The 19,337-nt window shown below is 40.3% G+C and overlaps 1 protein-coding gene across 1 annotated transcript in view; it reads right to left on the bottom strand.

Annotated features, from left to right (window-relative positions):
* The window catches only part of LOC105280161, a 386,539-nt gene that overhangs the window by 343,154 nt on the left and 24,048 nt on the right, over positions 1 to 19,337 (bottom strand). The window lies entirely within an intron of this gene.

Raw genomic sequence — 19,337 nt, 5'->3', positions numbered from 1 at the left:
CCTCTCCATTGGCTGTCGCTAATTAATGATACCGAAAGCTACACTGAGAAAAATGGTTTGATTGTACCAACAAAACATATCTGATAGAATGTATTTTAAACCAAGCAAATTTTCAAGAACTGGATATTTTATAACTAGAACGTTTGATAGACTGTACTATAATCTGGTAATTCCTAAAAGGAATTCTGATTCGTTCATTTTCCAACAGGCAATAGTCGAACCTATCAGATTTCTAATTAATGCAACCAGATTTTTTTCAGTGTATCGATAACGATTACAGAATCCCGGTCCAGAGCGCGATCGAGAGGGTTGCACACCGCTGGCCGTTTCCATTATATGGGTCGCGTCAAGCTGCGGGTCGCTCCCCCGCTTCGTTTGCCCAATCGCGGGGTAAGATCACTGTAGAGTGGATTGTCCTGCATTCCACCCTACATCTACGTGCGAGGCACGTATACGGGCGAAGCGCGACTAGCCGGTAATTTATGTTGCCAGCCGCGCTCGGACGAATAATACATCTCTGCGCTCGCGCGCCTCCTCGCTCCTTGTTTTTGAGTCGCGATTATTCACCGTCCGAGATATATCGTTCCAGACATTCTTCGCACACGAAAATACCATTCGTGAATCCCGGCTCCGCCGCCGCGTGATAAGTCTTCCGCCGGGCTTTTTTTCTACGGCGAATATGTCGCGGGACGTTATTGTGACAGCCGAAGCGCATTCGGCGCTTTTAAAAACGCACATTATTTCGGGAAATTCCGCGGAAACGCCCGCTTTATTAGAAATGTTTGCTCCGGCCACCGCGACTACAGGGAAATGGAGTTCAATCCATTACGAAATAAAAACAAATTCTTTACTGGCATGACAGAGAAAAGGGCGCGCTGCGCTAAAGAGGATTAATCGGATTGCATTTGTTGTTAGGGGAAAAAGTAGACGAAAAAGTTCACGGCGATACGCAGGCTACGCTCCTGCTTGCTCCGGCGCTTATTAATATTTCTAGCGAATTACAACCTGCCTCTTTTTATACGGAGCGAAATAGCACGCCGTTATTTTGTAATGCTATTTTCGCAGCACAATGCGCATATGTATTATTAACATAAGTTAATGTACCTGACATGTTATCCATGTCACAATCGCCATCGCAGAGCAAACATTTGTAAAGTTTTATCACAACGCTCGCCGCTCGCAGTTTTGTTCGCCTTTTCCAGTTCTGTTCTCGCAATTTTTCCCGTAGCTTTTACCTCGCAATAATTCATCACATAAATCATAAATAGAATAAATCACTTAATAAAACACTTAAATAGAGTAAGAAATTGATGAAGAGAATGATTACAATTTTAATAGAGCGACCGAAAATCAATTCACATAACCGCGGAAGTAAAACTATTTTATATTTAATTATGTAGACATGAGAATTGAAACTGTTACAGTGAGAGCAACAGTCTGGATATAATTATAAATATGTAATTATTCAAAATTAAAAATATACTGAGAAACAAAGTATCATATAAAAAACAACTAAATAATGTACTATGTATAATATCATGTAAAAATTCCTCAGCATTAAATTTTAAATTCCACGTACTACTCGCGGGAATTTGATAATACACAATTTCAACTCGTAACGTGTGAAAATATGCAGCTATTTAAAACTTATTTGAACTAGAAGACTGATGAATAAAATGCGTCATATGTATAAATTTATTTGAATCACTGCTTTTAATTAGAACAGGTATATGACTATTACACACGTGCGCATATCTGTAGAAATCTCAGTTTAATTAATGTTTCTTTTTTTACGAAATATTTTATAAGTTTAATTTTACGAGATATAAAACATTTAAATTCTGCTTTCGCATGTGGATGTTTCTCACATAAATATATTACGAAGTAAAGCTCTATACGTTTAATCCGTTTCCGTATTGCACGGAATCGCACTTCATAGTGTGAATAAAGCGTATCGAGTTATCTTCTCGAATTGGAGCTGTCATTGAAAATAACGCCTGACGAAAGTATATGTACGTGGTGCATCAGCGATCCTCGACGTTGCTTTGGAACGGACCCGCGTGCGACGTGTCGTTGTCGTCGCGTGGATATCGGAAAAGCATTCGTGTGAATCTTGAGGGAATCATGAGAATAGCGGCGAATCGCTTTCCTCGCTCATGCTGGAAAAGCGAAAACGTCGGTCGAAAATCCATGACAAAGACACGCGACGCCATACGACTCGTCTACGTGCGAGACATTTCTTTGTTGAACGACTATGCAAATATTTTCGAAGACGCAACCGAATTGTACACAAACGGAATCGTTTTGCGTACAAACAAGGCGAAAATCGATTCCATGGTTGAATTGGTTACTTTGTAAAGAGACTCAACAAATGTAACCGTTAGATAAATTAGTTTTGTAAAAGAGAAATTGAAGTATTAAAATGAGATGGAAAAGTAGAAAGTCTAGTCTTCTCGAATTTATAATAATATAAAATAACAATTTCTTAATATTTATTACAATTTCTGATATGTTGTCGCTTCTAATTTATCAATATGAGGATCGGATATAGTCGAATGGGAAAATTATCTGATTTAAGCTATTACATTAATTAATTTTCCAGGTATAATAGATCTCTATTGAAGGGAACCTAACTGAGTTGTAAAATGCACAACGAGTGACTTGTAAGTTTATTACATGATTCTAGACATTCTTGAGAAAAGCGAGATGCAAATTACACTCGTGGCAGAAACCATCCTGTCTTTGTGTCTTCGTGACCTAATCACGTGCTGTCCCATGTAGCTTGTGCCTCGGAGAACGCGACGAGAGAATTATTGAGAACCGTATAAAACACGCAGGAAAGTGCACAACGCGTGAGTCCAAGCAGCCCTTTTCCAGCCCCAATTTGCCAACGACAGTACCATGAAAAAATATAAAATAAATTTGTAAAAAAAGAGAGCAAACAGATCAGATATATTCTCCATGACAGATGGATCAACCGTGGGTAAACCCCAACAGGGAGTGCCTGACAGTTCCGCGACCATAAATCTTGATTCTCCCTCGGGTCGAGTCACAATCGATACGGAACGAAGGGAGCCGAGCGAAGCTTTCATCGTTACCATCGCGTGGTTGTTAATGAGACTCGCTAGAATTATGGCATCGGGCAGAGTAGCTACAATGAAATTTTGAGGATATAGATGATACATTATACATATGCACGCAGAGGAAAGTAGGGTAAGACCATCTAGGCGAGCCAAAGCTGCTTTTCCGCCCAGTGCTTTTCATGCAAAGATACTACGATATTGTCCATAATTAATGTATTCTGAGCGCACGGCGCGTTTTCTTTCAGGTCTGTCAGCAATTAGCTGTTAGCAGTTTTTACTCGTGGTTTCAAGTAATTACTATTTGCCGCCTTTCAATTAACTTTACGCTTTCAAGAAAATCAAGAGAAAATCAAGTATCAAGCTTCAAGAAAAATAGAAAACATTTTACAGGAATTATATTACATATTAAAGATTTTTTTTATTTAAAGAGTTTAACAAAGTGCAAATTACATATATAAATATGGAAATTTTATAAATTCATATGTGTGAAGCAGAAACATTGTGGATTCATAATAATAACTTTCTTGCATCCCGCGCTTTTGTCAACGGTGACACTCTTGAAAAATGTACGAAAAGTATCAGCTTTTGTAGTAACGCAGCATCAATAGAGACAAGTACAGCGCGTGCTACAACTTACGAGACTTTTATCGCGCGCCGGACGAACGTGTAGATGTAGACTTTTATATGCGTCCATAACTCGAAACTTGGTGCTTTTCTTAGCTGTTTCCACCTCGAAGAGTTTATCTATCCACGCGAGCACTCGAAAGACCCAGCTAATCGCGCACTTTTATATCTCTCGGTCACAAGAGTCCACCCTTTTACGAGACGTGTAGAAGTAACGGTTAAATCGCCCTGACGACCAGCGCTCACCCGTCACACAGCTTTTTACGACACAATCTGAGACCAACCAGGTAGTCGAGTGCGATACGATTTTTCAAGTCGTTCTCGAGAGTATCTGGAACGCGAAGTTAATAGAATTTACTTTGAGATTTAATTAAGATATCTTTAAAGCTGTTTAGCTTTAACGTTAAGAGATTATGACAGAATAACGTGTTAGCGAGACTCAGATTCTGCTAGAGAAAAGTCGTTTTCGCATTTATAAAAGAATGGAGCGGAAGAAGGCGCAAAAATGCGCTATCCTGTCGACGTGTATGCGTGTCCACGTGAGCACGTTCATATCGAGTGCATGCCGACAACTCGATAAGCACATCGTGTACGATGATGTTCGAGAAAAATTGTCCGTCGAACGAGTGGCTTACTACGTGTTAGTCGGATTTCTCGCAAATTGTCTACGCAAATTACAGTTTTTTACGGGGACACCTCTGCTGCTGAATAATTCACCAGAGTCTAATGAACATCCTGGAAGCCACGACGCGTGCGGTCTTTCCTCAGATGGGAACGTGTTTCCGGAACGTGATTTGTTATCGTACCACCTTTTATTCTTTCTATCACTTCTATTTTTATATTCTGCCGGTTTGGTTGCCGCGCGACTTTCCGCGAGTCTTTCGAGTTTTCTATTGTTTATCCAAATCTCGACCTCTGACATCTCCGCGTTCAAGTGGACGATCCTTGCACCGTTATCTTCGCCAGCGGGTTTATTTTTCCTCTTTACGACGGTATGTTTGGTTTCTATCGGTTTGCGCTTGGTCGCATAGGAGTTATGGAGCTCGACAACGTTACGAGAACCTTCGTAACTCGCGATCAATATCGAATCGATTAATTAGACTGCTTGCGTGGTAAACTTGGCTTTGATTTTGAATGATCGGTTAGAGCAAGTTCAAACATTCTCTGAAATTCTGACTCAAGGAATTAGTGATAACTGTCAACTGAGGAAAATTCTTTCTTTTCATGCAAATATAGTTTCATTTCTAATCTAAGAACGAAAGATAATAAAGAAAGCTAAATATCAATATTTTGATAACACTATTTCAAATATAAATTCTGAATTATAAATAGAAATGAGTAAAAATTTAGTATTTTTATATATTATACATCATTTTATATACATGTTATTATTTCTCTCAGAATATAAGGTTTTACAAAACTTTCGTCTCTTCTTATTTTCCTTTAGAATTATTAAAAATTACTGTAATAAGATGTAATCATGTTTCATAATATATTAAAGCATCAGCAAAGACGTAATCTGCTAATCGAAATGAAAATAACGCTTACATTATCCGTTGACTCATTTACGTCTAATTAACGCGAACACTTCCCTAATTAACCTTCCCTAATTTGCAAATTCTATGACCAATTCATGATTGAATCGATGGAACGTGCATACATTCGCCCTATCGACTGTGAATGTCACGTGTCCGCATTAAACATTACTCGCATTGACACGTTCCGCACATGTCGGGTGACGATGCACACCCGTGATACCGCCGCCAACCATTATCCATATTATCCGTCACGAGAATATTTTCATCCGACTCCGGTCGTTTTTCTCCACTCGCGCGACGCTTAATGATCGCGAGCGCGGCAGAAGCGGGCGCGAAAGCTTTTCGCGCGGAAATAGCGCGACGCCCGCGAAAGGAATTACGGTCGGCATGTATGACGCGCCTATTTACGATTCATATAAATCGCGTCGGCCGTGGAGGAGGCGGTTATACATGGGGCGGTCCATTATATCTCCCGTATAACGCGCACACAGTTACCGCGATGTGTCATAGTCCGCCGGGCGGCGGAGGGCGGAGGGCTAAAGCGCGCTCCATGAATATTTATCCGAGGCTATTGCGAAATAAATGCCGGTACCCAGGGAACCCGCCGCGCAGGAGCGACAGAAAGAAACGAGAGATGCGCTCGTAATCCGGGATACGTCTACATAGGTTCCACCCCCGAAATCCCGAAGGTGCACGGTGGTGCTCGCGCGATATCGACGAGCGGATTAAAATTTCTGTCCGATCCTTCCGTCGCCGACTGCCGCGATGCGATACAACGACAACCGTTTTGCAATGCGCGACTTTCCGAATCCCCGAAAGCTGAGGATATTTAGCCTCGCCGCTTCTCTTCCCTCCAGGGACCTTTGCCGTCGCGCCTTTGTCGACTAGTCGGCCGGAAATGCAGCCCATCACGTTTTCACTTCCATATGAAAAATTCGGTCGGAATGATAACGCCGCACGATTAAAGCTCCGCTCGCCTGAAGCCTCGGCGCATACGCTCGAGAGGAGCTCCATCGAGATGTACTCTGGAATCGACATTCATCGAGAAGCACGCGCTCGGTTCTTTGGTCTCACTGGACAGTTCAGAGTCTAACTCAAAGGTTTAAAAGTCAATCTGACACACAGAGAACTTGATGACAATTTTTTATTTATGTCTGATGAAAGTTCTGCGGGCAATAAGTTCCAGAGTTCGTGTCTTTGAATGTTACGTATGGTCATTTGCATGGTTTAATGACTAGACTCGAGATAAAGAGAAAGTCTCTCTCTCTCTATCTCTATTTCTATCTCTTTCTCGCAAAATAATTTCGCTACTGAAAAATGTTTTGTTGGCATGTGAATTTTTGAATTATAATTATGCTATTTTTTAAATGAATTATAATTACGATATCGTTTTAATTATTCAGTTTGTTTTTTATTAAATCGTTAATTATCACGTCATGTGTAATTTTGCAGCCTCCGGGCTTTTTCGATTTCAACAAAACTTAGCATATATATATGTGTGTGTTTTGATTAATGACGATGCGCGTACTGCTTCAATCCACCAATGTACATATGGAAACAAATTATAGCGTGCAATTTTTATATTGTTAATTATCACATATCACACATTTAAATATTGATAGGATGATATGTGACATTTCTCACAAATCAAACAACAACAAATTAATAATATCTACATTTTTAAAAATTACTGTTAGTGAAAAATTTTGCGCAGGAAATGAAATTATTCAGACATCATAAATATAAGAAAATCCGATATTTCTATCGCGCGAACTTTCATCTCAATGCTCATTGTTCAGGAGACGAAGATAAGAGACGGAGAAGGGAGATAAATGACGAGTATTCAATATTCTTAAGAAACGCGTTGGCAGACAAATTCTCTCTTTCTATCTCTCTATCTCCCGCTTTCTTCTTTCACCGATATATTGGTCTGCTCCTGCGAATTTCGCGGATTACCGCAAAGCCGGTTTTACTTCTCGTCGCTCGCGGCAAAGCAGGGTAGATGCCGCGATCACAGGCTCGTATCTAATATCCCGGCCCATAAAGTTTTTATAAAACAAAGGAGAACGAGAGTTACGGTCTTCGGGGAGGGTTTGCACGACCGCGGCAGGGCATGATATATGATCGCCGCGAGTTAAGCTTTCGGCGAGTCGCTCTCTCCCGCCATGACGTAAACGAAGCCCATTTTCGGAGTCCACCGCTCCGCGGAGTAAATTGTTTAAAGTGGTCGGTACACTCCGGCTCGTTCTCGAAGTTCTGCTTCCTCTATCTTTCAGCCGGGATACATCGGGCCTCGAGTACCGAAAAACGTAGGCGGACGCGAAATTTTTCGCGTAGATAGGACATAAAAATGCAATCTCTTAGCTCTGGTCTATATTTAAACACCTGAATAGTATACGCATACTGTACTTTTAGAGAAGAACACTCTTAAAAAATTCACATCTTTTTTTCTTACCTAAGCGATGCTTATACGCGATGCTTGGCGCGCGGATGAGACTCGCATACTTGTAAACTGAAATCGTACTGAAATAAATATTATATGATGTGCGCTGAAGGAAATTTGTCATACTACTTTTAGCTATAATAATTTCTTTTTATTACTTGCCGAGATCTCTCGCTCTCGACTGTTTCCATACAGGTTTTACGAAATCGAAAATTTAAAAACGGTCATTTGACCGGCATGGTGGGTTTAGCGTTAATATCATAAATTATTCACAGTCGTTATGAATACTGTTCCTCCTAATTATGATTATTATGTGCATCAATCGTACATATTGTGTACACACAGTGTCAATAGAAGAGATACAGAATTTATCGCGCGGAGTTCGCGGGTAAGATGAAAACTGTCTGCCGCATTGGAAGGTTAATCGCCCAAAAGTACGGCGACGACAGGTGAACTTCTCGCCCCCGCTACAAGCGTCGTTTCTCAAGCGGGTAAACTTCTTCGGTAAATACACGACGGGAACCTACGACGGAGCGGGGCATTGTTCATGCAGGCGGCGCTGGAATTCCCGAAGCGAGCAACCACGTCGCTGGAACGTACGAAATTCGGGGGTTGCCAGATGTCTCATCGGGGGTAGGCAGGTCGCGTTAATCACGAAAGCGCGAGCTCGGATATTTCAATGGATGCAGTTGCTTTGTCCCGCCGAACTGACCTCAGGAACAGACGGATCCCGCAAAATTATCGCCGACTCCGCGCCATTGTCGTACGTCTGCGAGTATTATCCGACGACGTCCGCCGCCAGTCACGGCCGACGCCAATCGATAGATTATCGATGAATGAACGTAAACGAGTTAAACTTCCCGAAAAGACTTCCCCGTGAACTTCGACTTTGTATAAGTTTCGTATACGTGGGTTTCTTTTCCGCGATCTTGTCAAAAATTTTCCGCCGCCGCGCATTGGCAGCAATTTTCTTGCAAATAATCGGCGACGTCTACGAAATTTATGTGTCGCGATTTTATCCTAATCTCTCGTTCTTGTTCCGTCTCGTGCTTGTTGGAATAAGTCATAAAGCGCATCTGCACGCGAGTCGATGAAAGGACGTTGTATTTTCGCGATGGAGGATCCGACGAGACTCGTCCTCCTCGGACAGTTAAGTTTTTCCACGGTTTTCGTACTCCGTGCTGAGTATATATATATATATATATATATATATATATATATTTCCGAGTACCTGGCACGGCCGTAGTTGCCGGTAAATAACAGTCGTTGCCGCGTGACTTGTCGTAATTCATGTTTTTTCGAGCGCATTTTCCGCGGCCGCTATTTACGCGGGGGAAAAGCAACGGTCGCATCCACGATATGTCGGCGACCGCGTAGCGCCGCGTAACATTTTACACCCGTTAGCCGCACGAACAAAAAGCCTCGCGGGAGTTATTCTAGCCAATCAAGGCAATGCGACTTGGATGGGGCGGGCACCCGGATGCGAGTGTCGGGAACGAACGAGCGCCGATATTTCGGGGGACAAATGAAACCGTGTACAGGTTTAAAAGATATACGTACGCCCGGGAACGCCAACTCCCACCGCAATGATGATGTACCCCGAAAAGAGCTCCGACATATTTGTCACCGTCGTTGCCGAGGTCCATGTTGGAGGATACAACACGTCGCGGCGATGTGAGGGGAAGGAATGAGAAAATACAGTCAGCGCAACGAGGAACTCGTACGTCAAATGACATTTGCAAGCACATCTGAGGGATGTGCAGCCTGCTCAAAGTTTCCCAATTCTTTGATCCTCGAAAGAAAACGAGTAGCGGTATTCAAGTTTTTCATGTACTGCTTTCTGGTGTAAGGAAAACTGCTCCGTTTAGTCGCCAACGAATGAATGTCATCTTGCATGATTACATATAAAAGTTTATGTTACTTGCATTTCCTGCAAGATATTTTAGTCATCAAGATCACAATACATCACCTGATGCATAATTTTACATTTTTTATAAGCAAAAAATAGCTTTTGTATGTTTAATAAAACGTGCAAGATTAAAACTCTCGCGGGGGAAACTCGTAAAAGCAAGAAAGAAAATTTCCATGCGAATGATTGTCGTTTAAAATATTGAGCGACAAGAACAGTGGAGATATAAATTTAGCGGTTCCTAGTTGTTTGCATGTTGTTCGGAGTCGATGTAACAAACATTTGTTTTTCGCCCTCAGCCAATGTGGACTTTTGAAAATTCCAACATCGCGATTCTTGAATTGCAACAGTAGTTTTGAAACGCTGTCTATACAAACTCGGCGTGCTCCATTTATTTACATGCAACATACATGCGCACTGCTGTGCGGCAAAGTGTCGCTTGTGACATAGCAGTGGTATTTCCACGAAATCTTTGGAAATGTGGCCGCCGAGAATCGAGGAGAAACGGTTGCAGTAGCGGATGAAAGAGCAGGAAACCGTAGCAGTGGTATGAGACGATGTTCGTGTCGGATGCAGAACGCACTTCGACCACTTAATTTCATCACACTCGGCAGACTTGAGCGGACGCGGCGGAAATTGCGTCGCGCGCAACTTTGGCTTTGAATTATCAAGTTCCGAGAAAAATCAATGAATGACGCCCTTTTATCTAGCCCTTTTAGCTAGTCGGCGCACTTTGATAATTAACTCGAAGTTTTTGAAATCATTAATTGAAACTTCATTTCTTTTATGTCCTGATTTCTACTATGTGAGCGATGTACGTACGAAAAGGCATAGTAGTCAGAGAGACGAAAAAGAAGGAGAGAGAGAGAGCGCTAAGAGAAAATAGCTAACGCGTAAAATTAATTAATTATTATTATAGTAATTTTTATGTTATTAACCGACAAGTTTTTACGATCAAACGCGATAAGATTGCTGTCAAAGTTTCCCCCCACCGAGCTAGACTTTTATACGATACTTTTGAACGTTTTTCCTATAAATTCGTCAATCGATCGTTCAGACACACACCTAAGAGCACTCTATTCCGTTCAAAATTTATTGTCACGATACGAGTACCCGATAATGCACTCAAGCGCTCGACGTGCAAAGTAATATCGTGCGAACGAACAGAGCGCTCCCATGCATCTATTCTTCATGCTGCTTCGCGCACGGATAAAAACTGGCGACATAAGATTGGGCGAGTTCCACGTGAGTTCCTTGTCGTTCGAGCCATCGATCAGACTCCTATCGCTGACAAAACTACACGGAACAACTCTGACAGAATTCCGTTACGGACACCAATTCTGTTGGAGTCTAACATCGTCATCGAGTGCAGCTGCGATCTGATATTCTCCATTCATTATTGCGAGCAGGATTATTAGCGAAGACAGTAACGGATCGCGTACAGGTTTCATGGATCAACCGAACAACAAGAAAATTACGCAAACGTCAGTAGTTTCCGTTCAGTTATTGTGTGAAAGCTTGCGGTATAATATATGCATATTATGCGAACGGTAAGCTGATAGGAAATCGACTTAGCAGAATCTTGCACAAAGCGCGAAGACTCGTGGAAATGCTACATATTAAATTATTAGGTGAAACATAATTCGCGATTGAATCACATTTTTCCTCGAAAATTGAAAAATATATAAGAGCCCTGTATACTATTCAAAAAAGTATGCATCAACAAACTTCGACTGCGGACGTATTATTTACATAGAAAATGGATCGCTTTACTCTTCAGTCATTCGCTGGTGATAATCCATTAATCGAAAGTTCCGCGATTCCCTGCTTGTCCATTCTGATTTGATCAATTCGCGTCCTACCGAGTAATACTAATCCTTTCAGCCCACGCGATTCCACAGCGGAACCATCATCGCGTGTAATTTAATGACAATGATGCACAGCGAAGCGGACATACATAATTCCATCTACTTCCGTCCTCAGGTCACTCGGGTCACACTCAATACAGAATGTTCGAAAATTATCATAGATTTGTACTAGCGCGACAGAAAAAAATATAGAGGAAAGCAATAAAATACAAATCAAAGGAATAAAATGTTTTCCATTCTCTACGCGAATAATTGAAAAGTTAAATTAGATCTATATTAGAAATTAAGAGTTTCATTATTCTTATACATTTTTTTCCTCAACCTCCTGTCATAAATCTTCAATATTTTTAGATTAAATCGTTCGTACTTGAAAACTCATTATCTAAATAATTATTCGAAGAATTAAAATTACTGTCGTTTCTTTTAATTTAATGCCTACTTGATAACTACGTCTCTCGTTATATCGATGATTTCAGAACGGCCTATGTGTACGTCAAATACGACAGATATCGATGTCCCGAGTCTAGTGTACACAAGCAATTTCGGAGATAACGTAATTCGACGTACCTAGACTTCTGTGTCTCATCCGTGCGCACATACACGCACCGGGTATCCTCACATGTGATGCGTATACGCATGTGGATACGCAATTCGTAATCCAGTTAACGTTGCGTCACTGTTCGCTCTTTCTCTCTCTCTCTCTCTCTCTCTCTCTCTCTCTCTCTCTCTCTTACCCTCACGTCGCAATCAAATTATATGCAACCCAATTGGAGAGGATTGAATACACAAAATACTATCAACGATTCGCTCGGATCGGATTCGATTCGCCGAGGTTCTATCGACGTTATTGCCACGCCTGTTATCGGCAGCCAAGCTGGCTGCTTCCGGTAATTATTTTGGACTTTACATGCGCGATTACATACGTTCGGCTATTCATAGCGTATCTGATTTCGCCAGTGCGCCAGCATTCTACGATAGTTGAGCAGAGAGAGCTTAACATTCGAGAGAATCGAGATGTTTCAGTAGATACATTGCGTCGTTCGATAAGTACGATAGATACTGCGCTGGGTGCCGCAAGTTTCAATATCTCTGAGAAGAGAGTTATCAGAAATAGTATTTGTGTGTATATATATGTGTATATCTATATTATATTATTTATACGACGCGAATCATTGGATGTCATATTAAAATTGCAGTAAAAGCTATTTTTTGCTACAGCTATTCCGGATTTACATCGTTATAATAACGACTGAATTACGTCAATTTTACTGAAGGATTCAATTAATTCCTAAATAGCTTCAGCAAAAATTAATTGCTATAGGAATTTTATAAATCATCCATTTTCGTTCCTCGGAACGACACGATCCATTAATTTTCCTGTTTCATCGCAATTTTTCAAGTAAAAATTAATCTAAAAGAATGTAAGATCAGCTCTTTCTTTGCAACTCTAGAAGCAATTTCTTGAGAAAAATAGGACCTATCCTTCGAAGTTTTTCGGTGTACGCAATTAACTGACCCGCGCAACAAACAACCAGAAATTCGATTCCAAAGCTCCTCACGAACTCTATCTCAAGAATCAGTGACATTACACCAGAAGAGTCTCTTCTATAATGAAACACCAAAATCGGGATACCGTGTCGGATCACGCACGAAACGGAAACTCGCATCTCAACGTAAAATCTCCCATTACGTAAGGACAATCTGGCGGGATTAACAATGCAGTTGCACGCCGATTAAGGGATGGGATGTCACATGGATGCGCATTGTTATGTAATGTAACGTGGCAGACAGGGCGCAATTTGTCAAGCACGTGTCAAAAATTATTAATATGCCTCTAACTCTAACGCTTCGCCGTTCAGTTAAAAATTCAGAATTTTACTCCGCACATGTCTCAACTACATATGTTTCAACAAATTCCGGTTTAACCGAGAGCTGCATGCTCAGGTCTGACCGAATGCGCGATGCGGAGATGCGGATCATCATGGATTCAGCTAAAGCGTTTAGTCAAAGTCGGACATTGGTGCTTACATGTTATATCGACATACATATGACTCCGCATAAATTCGCGAATTATCGTAGTTCCGGTAAAATCCAATAAAGCGAATGCAGTGATACGCGCTCTTATCGCAACGGAGGCTTGCGCAACGCGCGTGCCTCACATGGTATAATTCCATTAATGACAAATTAATACGTGTAAAGCTTCTACGCTCTGGCGTTTTTCAACGCGCGCGACGTACCGTGAAGTTATGCCAGTAAATTCCTGAGCGCATTATACACAAATCCTTTACCTTCGTAAAGACGAAGCCGGAATTTCTCTCGCTAAGAGTCTACTAAGAGGCTGGATACATGTACTATATCAGGGAAAGATAAGCAGCTTAATTTCGAACGAGATTAGTCCGGACGTTCAATCCCTCCTACATAGTCTTCTCTTTGGCACGTAACGATGCCTGGTATTCCCAGCTGAGGTTAATCTCGAGATTAATCCGGAAACGAACCACCTTGCTTCCATTTTTCCACGGTTCGTTATATTTTCAGTTTATATCGACAAGTGACGTATTTTTGGACACCGTTAAGCCGACGAGAGAGATGTCGTTTACACGAAGAGAAGAGAACAAGCTACCTTTATCTACTTTATCGTATGCGATTAATCCGTATTAATCCGTTGAATAAATGACGAGTTTAAATCCGCCAATCTTCGAATTTTATGCCGCGTTCTACCTATATTGTTACAATGTATTATTGCAATATTATATATTATAATATTTGGTGGAAATATATATGATGTTCAATTCGCTTTTCGAAAAGCTAAAATAACGAGATGGAATTATTTGAGTTATACGTAGCCTCGGAAAAACAAGGTTGAAACAGTAAAAAGAGAGCTCGCAATGTGTCTTTTGAAATGTCTCGTTAAGATTATAATTGCCGCGGATGAAATCTTCAAATCCAATCTGCTGCTTATGCATGCACGACGAAATTCGATCTGTCGTTCCTGAATAATTTCGCACTTGGTTCTCCTCTTCGCTCCGTACCACCCCTTCGATAAGCCGATAACTGCGCACGGTTTGCAGAATCCATAAATTAGACGCAAAGTTCGATTTGCGCTCTTTGCTAATCCCTTCATTCGCATACAAGAGGCTCGTGCATTATAACTTAGCAATGCATTTGCATGTCGCATCGACAAGACCCAACACTCAATCGAATTACGAGCAATCTCGATAGACGGTCTCTACAAAATATTTTTTGCTAGATATTTTCAATTATGTAAAGATCATTAATCTGTAGTTGATTATCTTCCTGAAAAGATAAAACTAATAGCTTTTTTTATTTAGTTTTGGACTGTTTATCTTGAGATATATCATGAAGATCAAGTCTCAAGATTACAAAGAAAGATCTTATATTTTATTTAAAGTAGATTTTTATGTTAAACTATTTATTTGAAGATTACTTAAAAAGACACTTAAAACTAAAGCTATCATATATTACGTTCTCCTGACAAAATTGAATAAACATACGCGACATAAGTGCAATAAACATGTTAGAGCTGGAATAGATGAAAGGAGATATCAAAGGAGTCTGATTGAATTTTATTCTTTGAAGAGAAATCTTTTCAAGAAATGGGGACCAGAGGTAAGATTTTATCCACCTCTCGATTTATTAAGTGTTCCTGTCAGATGCCTTTTCAAATATCATTTCTCTCCAGAGCGAGGTGATTTGCTTAGAAGTAAGAACGCAAGAGAGCAAAAATCCAACGACCAGATGTGGAAAGGTACATCTCATACGTGACACAATCGCACGCGCACACATTTGCGATTGCACTTCAGTCCCTCGAAAACGACTGGGTTTTCCAAACACTAGCACCTCGAATCCGTAGCTTTCATCGTCAGTCTACAAGCAAATAAATTTCCAACCTCGAATCGCGCTCAGGACCCTTTTTGTCCCCGTGAGTACGATAGACGGTGTAAAATAATGCGCTAATCTAGAAAACTTTTCTATTTATTGCGGGGGAAACTGTAAAAAGTTACCCAACTGTGTTATAGCTTATCCAACACAACTATCGTATCGCTTGGCATTCGTCTTCATTTGTGAGAATTAATTAATAAAAAAGAAGAACTTTTTACTTATGTTTCTTTCAATATCAAGTAAAATTTTGGAATATAATAATTATTATTATAATAATGTTCAGCACACGCGTGTCATTATAATATCATAAAGAAGTAGAACTCATAATTATTACATCAGATTTAGTTACCAAATTCGTTGAACAGCAACAACATATTATGCACATAAGGAACGAATAATTAAAATGCCAAAAATATTACGTTACGGAAATAACAATGGAAAATAATGAATGAAAGTATTTAAAAATTCACTTGTATTCCAGTTTAAATGGAAATTTTATTTTTCACGTAAACAGCTATTGATTTCCATATATTAACGCGCAAAAAATGCACGAAACAATATTTGGAAGAAACTTTTGTTCTTTGTGGAACAACACGTGTTTTTTCTGTGTAGCAAAACGTTACTTTACGGTTTATCCCGAATTAATTACCTAGGGTGATTAATGCTCTCCCGTGGTACAAATTGGCTTCCATTGTGTCCCACGACAATCCGAAGACAAATCCTTTTACGCGCGATACTCCTTTTATGATCATTTGCCACCTGCCCCCGGGCTTCCTATCGTCCTATTTTCTTTATCTCTCCTTCTCTTTCTCTCTTTGTCTTTCTACTACAGTTTTCTACTTCGCGCTCAATTCCGACGCTTTTAATAAATAAATCGTACCCGGGATTCTTACTGTTCGCTGTTTCTTCAAGAAACTCGCTAGCTATTTAACTGCCGGAACTCGGCGGTGCCGTACCCGAACTTCGACCGTTTTTCATTCGCTCGTTTTCGCCCGCGCCGAGATAAACTTTGTTCATTTTCCATTCCCAGTTGCAGGCCGCCACAGGGGGCATCGCGACAAAGCCGCACGAAAGCCTTCGGCACGCATATTAAACGCGCCTGTTCTTTCGCTAATCAGCACGGGGTTACATTGTACCGTGATAACATGGCGCTCGCTTTACGCGATTCATGGTGTTGACATGAAAAGCCTGCCCGGTTAGATTAAATGCACAATGTCCTCTAAAATCCCTACGATATTGTCGATGTTTATGATTGTTATTGATGTTTTATACGTTATAATATTTAGCAATGTTCGCGAATTGCCCGCAATTACGTTGTACCTCCACAATTATAAACTATATAAATATATTCGAGCTAATAAAAATATAACAAAAGTATTATTACTTCGAATATATGCTCATATTTAATGATTTCCTAGATAAACACACATATCGAAATATAACATGATTCCACCCGTGTAATCAAACAGAATCACTTATCCCATCGCAAACTGACAGAGAGTGAACACGAAATAAGTCACAACTATATGTCGACTACCCCGACAACCCGGGAACCAATTTCGTCACGAGAAAATTCGGCCGATGAAATGTGTCTGGATAAGATGTTAGGGGGGTTGCTGTTCTCGATTGCACATCATGCACGGGGTGCGCGCACGCGGAAGGGTGCGAACGTCACTGTCGGTCGATGAATGGAAGCCACCGCTAACAAACAAGGAAGACAAGGGGATCGAACTACTCGTGCATGGCGCGACATGAGGGCGAGACGGCGAAAAACTTCCGTATCCGGTATCACAGAGAGAGCTTCGACAACGACGAGCTGTCGCAAGCAGCTGGATCGTTCGCATGAACTTAGAGTGCCACAGCTGTGGATCCTTAGGAAGCTCGAACTGCCTTCCGCAATAAAAGGCGACGTCGTCTGCCGGCGCCATCGATGACGCGGAAGAAATTTTTTGATGGAGATAGTTGCCCCGGCAGAGCTTGCAATAGTCATCTGGGGATTGCACGATCCCGTCGTGAGATATCAAGGCGATCTCGAAAGCAGAGAAATACGTCCGTCTCATGTTGTGATCAATCTACTAACGAAGTTAAATATAACTTTGTTAGGTCACCAAACATCTAAAATATTCTCTAAGATTACTCTTGGAAAAGCGTATGAAACTTTTAGAAATATGTAAAATGTCTTTAATTAATATATCTCAGCGCTGTATTTATTATAAAAAAATTTCGAACTGATTAAAGACTGATTTAAACAAAAATTTATAATTTTAACTTAGTTTTCTGATCTGACAACATATGACAGTGGGAACGAAATTTTCAGCAGTCAAATCAGAATTCTCGATTTCATATTCTGTTTCTACAAGATGGAGAAGAAGGAAAGTCATGTTACGTCACATTGAGACGTTTCTCCTTTTATTTCCGCGCCACAAGACGATAATGGTCGTTTCAGATCGCAGATACCGATATCTAAAAGTGAAATCGTAGATGTAGCCCTACGCGCCATTTCGCGATAAGAGCGCATTTACCCTCGAAAAATAAATTTCCGAGGCGACTCGCCGATCCTCCCGATCAAGACTTTGACGCATGATCGGTTATGCGGTGCACAGCACAGCGACAGCGATAAAATTGACCTTAGAATTTGAGTACCAGCATCATTCGCCGTCTATGATGTCAGCAAGGTAGAAACGGAAGTTGGAGTTAGGTCCGACAATTTGTGCTATGACCCGTGTGGGAGCTCTTCGTCTCTCTCCTCATCCCCGTCATTCACGGATGTTCGGTCAATCGACCGTGCGCCCAGCGATAGATTCTTTAACGATAATCCTACGCTCGAGCTGACCGAAATCCCTCAAGAACCGTGATGCCTCTTACGTGGTCAGCATCTCATCGACCTCCTCGCCGTGTATCAAACATCGTCTTTAGTGTACCGTAACTTTACTATTCAATGTAAAAGCTACGACATTCTGGTAAATTAATAACGATGAAAGTAACGAATGCATGCGTCAATTTGCATAAATTAAAATTTTTTAATTTCTTTTCTGATATTGCAATTGCCCGATATAAATTGCGATGAGATAAATGTATGTGTGTGTATCACTGGAAGATTTTTCTGTTATATAAATATAGATAACCGTAATTATAGTTATGTATTAAATTAAATAATTATGTACGGAAAGAAATGATATCAGTCAATGATAGTTGATGGTAATTAATCTTCTTATTAATGCAAAATATTAATTGTATTTATTTCGTCGTTATTTCACTACACATTTTTCTCGATTAATTTAAGCAATATTGTAGACTTTTAGATTTTTACAATCGCGTTTACAATCAGATGGAAAAATATTGCATATTTAACTCAGCACATTTGTTTTATACTTTCGCAAAGTTCGATTGACTTTCATACATAACAATTTATTTATGTCGAATATTTATGACAATTTATATATGTACAATATTTATGACAAATAAAAACTGGACGAAATGCATTGTATTTAAGGATCATGTTCTTAAATATTTTGTTAATATATGTCTTGTATTGGCATTTTGCGGGCGTCGAAACGGTGAATTAAGAATTTTATTAATATATTATATGTACCAGTATATACTTATCTGTACTTTGATTTGTTAATAGAATTACGCGCGTTACTACTGGAATTCGCAAATATTATATTTAAATTAATTCTACAAAAAATTCCATCGTCGGTACTTTTATTTCTTCCAAATTTAACGACGCGCGTCATATTTCGCAGCTCAATCCACAGTTTTGATATTATATTTAAATTGGTTTCGCGCAAAATTGAACTCACAGAACACAGAATACTCTTTTGCTCTGACTGGCGAATAAACTCGCGCCGTTTATACATGCCAAGCTTAATGAAAAATCATAGATTCTGTACATATACATCGGATGGCAGAGCGGATAGAAGTGACCTTTCAATTTTTGTATCAAAAAATGAACGTTTCACGAGATATTTC

The sequence above is a fragment of the Ooceraea biroi genome, chromosome 2 (assembly GCF_003672135.1).
Source record: "Ooceraea biroi isolate clonal line C1 chromosome 2, Obir_v5.4, whole genome shotgun sequence".
Classification (NCBI taxonomy): Eukaryota; Metazoa; Arthropoda; class Insecta; order Hymenoptera; family Formicidae; genus Ooceraea; species Ooceraea biroi.
The sequence above is the reverse complement of the archived record's forward strand: the minus strand, read 5'-3'. Positions and strand labels throughout refer to the sequence as shown.